Raw genomic sequence first — 3,425 nt, 5'->3', positions numbered from 1 at the left:
TGGCGTCGGCCACTTTGTCCGTAAGCAGCAATTTAGGGCGTCGGCCCAAAGGGGGGCGTCGGCGACGGCTGGCAGCCCGTTGGCGACGGCCTCCCGAAAGCTGAACCGCTGCTGCACTTAATTTTTGGATGTCTCGACCATTTCCCGGGTCCGTTTTCAGCCATACGGTTCCTGGAACTCCCCGTATGGCCCCCCATATTTACTCCACGTAATTAACTTAAATATTATATTTAAACACCTTACACATACTAGCATTTTACCAAAAACGTAAATTGTTACCTCATTGGCGATCTTGGAGCGAGCACACTTTCGATCGAGCCATCAGTTTGAGTTCGAGCATCAGATCATATGCTCGAATCCCTCAAACCTTGGCTCTGATACCAACTTGAAACACCCGTATTTGCGTCTAGAAGGAATGACATCCGAAAGACGCTAAAAACATAAACTTTTAAAATGTACAAATCTTTTACAACTTAAAAGGAAAAAAAAAAACACTAGTATCATTATCACGTGATTTTAACGAAATTTGGGCATGACCCGTCCGTAAGACGAATATATCCCTGTATTAACCATTAACAAACAAACAAATTTACGACCCGTTCAACTAGACACGACTAAGACCATACACCAAGTATTAGCAAGTGTAACTACTAACAATGTCATTCCAAAAACGGAAATTTGACCCAAAACATTAATATATAATAGCGGAAGCGCTTGATGTTCATAAAGTGTGCATATGCTCGCTCCAATTTGCCAAGTCGCCAACATTGAGGATTTACCTACATTTGACATAACAAATAGGTTAGTATTTCGCCACTAACAATTTTCGGTAATAACCCATTTATTTCTTTTTCGGATAAGCATCATTCAGTTACTTTACTAACCGTTAAACGGTTCCTTACATGCTTGTCTCAAATAGAGGCTAAGCATACTTTACTTAACATACCCGTTAGGAACGGATACTAGCATCATTACATCACCTTCATTCGATTTGTTCATAATGAACAATCATAGCCATTTCATTCTTACATCATACCCCGATCCGAGAAAAATGGATCGGGTAGGCTTTCGTCCATCGCATACATAACTTCCCATACCCGGTTCAACTAAAAGAACCGGATATGATGCATTATCTTTCATATCTTCTACATTCCTTACAATCCGTTATGACGGACCTTACTTATACTTTCGAAAAATCATAGAATTCAATTCCCACAATTGAAGCATAACGACACAATTAGATTGAGATTATAATGCATATAATATCATAATATAAATAGGGTGTACACTAACGTACCTCGGTCTTGATTTCCTTCTTGCTTTGTGCGACTCGAACTCTCCTCCTTTATCCCTATACATTAACATGTTTACATTAAAATCTTTTCATTCCATTCTTACTTGTCACTACTACTTTTGGGATAAAGCATCATAACTCATTATAAGTGTTATGTACATACTTAAGACATGATTATCATATATGTGATTCAAGTCAAAAGTGCAGAATTTCTAGTTGAGACATTTTATCGAACACTTGGCGTGCGTACTACTAACAATGCATCATGTACAAGTGTTCAATTCATAATCCTACTAGTTCTTATCATAATTCAACAAAAATCATAATTTCACATAGTATTCATCCTTTTAACAGCCTATTTATCAAAGATAAAATTCAAGCATGTTTCCATCACAACATTCTAACAATTGCTACTCCTACACATTAATCATTCATCATCATCATTTCACACAAATGGGGTTTTTCCTACTTAAAACACTAAGATGAGTAATCTCAACATAATCCTTGTTCTATAGTGCTAATCTAACTAAAAATCATTCAATCTCTCATTTAACTTCAAGATTGGGTAAAACCCACTTTCTTCATAATCACCAAATCTCAAATTCGACTTACCGTTTGTTAAGAAAGGTTAGATGGTCGAGAATTGAGCTTCATGCATCAACTAAACCTTGAAATCCCTTATCAATTGCTGGATTTTTGATCAACTAGGGTTTACCCCCTTTTTTCCCTTCTGGTCGTCGAACTCCAACACACCCAGATGTGTGTTTTTGAGTTTTTGTTATTACTATAACTCATCTTTCCATTTTACCACATTCAGCCCCCTTGTAATTTGTAATGGTTTATTTTTAGACATTTCCCATTCTTTTTCACAAGTTTAGTCCCTCTAATAACTTAGATTGTTTATTTGTCAAATAACCTTCCTTCTAATCAAGTTACTAACATAAATACTTAACTAGGTCAAATATAACAAGACTAGATATTTTAGGTAACATAAATGATTTGCATATTTTGGGGTGTTACACAATCCTTTATCTGACATCGGCCCATGTGAAGATTGCATGAAATTAAGTCTTTGTTGGCCACTGTTGTAATCCATGTGAAACAATTAAAGGCTCCGACCCATTTGTCTATAAAAATTGCGGCCCAGTCATCTTGTTAATCTCCAAACCAAGAGGTCCAATGAGATTTTGTTTAAGTCTAAATGTTGTCGGCCCAGTGGGTTTGTTGGTCCATTTAAATCAGTAGGTATAAAAATGTTGTCGGCCAGTGATTTCAAATACCAATAAAGTGCATGTGAAATTGAACCAGATTTGTCGTTTGAAAGGTTTGACATCACATTGGGTCACAATCCGAGTCAAAGGATCTTGTTTTGTTCAAGTTTAAAGTGCAACAAACCGAGTGGCAATCCAAACGAGTTGCCACCCGATCCTAATCAGTTCTATTTGTCTGTGTTTCAGGTGATTTGTCAAGCATCGGATACTCGCCCGAGCGAATCCCCACTCGATCCGTTGTCACCTGATTTTTGTCACTCAATCGGATATTCATCTGATTCAGTTGTTTAATAAAGTGATTGAACTAATCTTAGATTGAGTGAATTTTCGTATTGTTTGAAAATCTGTCTTCGTGAATCTTTCAATACTGAAACATGGATTCTGAGTTCTATAACTCGTCTTTCGGAAATGGTATGCTTGTTCAGACTCCAGCAAGTATCAAACAGAAGTTTGATAGTTTTACAGCTATTAGGGAGAATCTACAAAAGAGTTGATCGAAAGGTATTGCAAGTTATATGTAGAGATGAAGCGTTTGAACATTAGCAAAAGAGATGATGAGTGGGTTGACAAATTGGCTAATGCTTTACCGCGTGATGAGTGGGGCACATATTTGTTGGCCTGGAAAAATAGCTTGGAATATTTTGGCTTTAATTTGAGCACGTTCATCGAGAAGATTGAAGCTCAAGAGATTGAACTCAAAAAGATTAGAAAATTGAAGTCTAATTCAAGAGAGAAGAATCATAAAGCAGCAACTACTGAAGAAAAAGTCAAATCTGAAGAAAATGTTCAGGTGGTAGAGAAGCAAGTTGACGAAATTTCAGCTATCAAGATTGAGAAGGAAGTTGATGTGAAAATGATGT

The 3,425-nt window shown here is 36.9% G+C and overlaps 1 long non-coding RNA gene across 1 annotated transcript; it reads right to left on the bottom strand.

Annotated features, from left to right (window-relative positions):
- Positions 1–487: 487 nt before the first annotated feature.
- LOC110871197 lies at positions 488–2,064 on the bottom strand. The gene is made up of 3 exons (XR_002553550.2): positions 1,907–2,064; positions 1,298–1,351; positions 488–779 (listed from the first exon to the last, which is right to left on the bottom strand). It is a non-coding gene; the product is annotated as an uncharacterized LOC110871197 (long non-coding RNA).
- Between the last annotated feature and the right edge of the window lie 1,361 nt (positions 2,065–3,425).

The sequence above is a fragment of the Helianthus annuus genome, chromosome 8 (assembly GCF_002127325.2).
Source record: "Helianthus annuus cultivar XRQ/B chromosome 8, HanXRQr2.0-SUNRISE, whole genome shotgun sequence".
Classification (NCBI taxonomy): domain Eukaryota; kingdom Viridiplantae; phylum Streptophyta; class Magnoliopsida; order Asterales; family Asteraceae; genus Helianthus; species Helianthus annuus.
The sequence above is the reverse complement of the archived record's forward strand: the minus strand, read 5'-3'. Positions and strand labels throughout refer to the sequence as shown.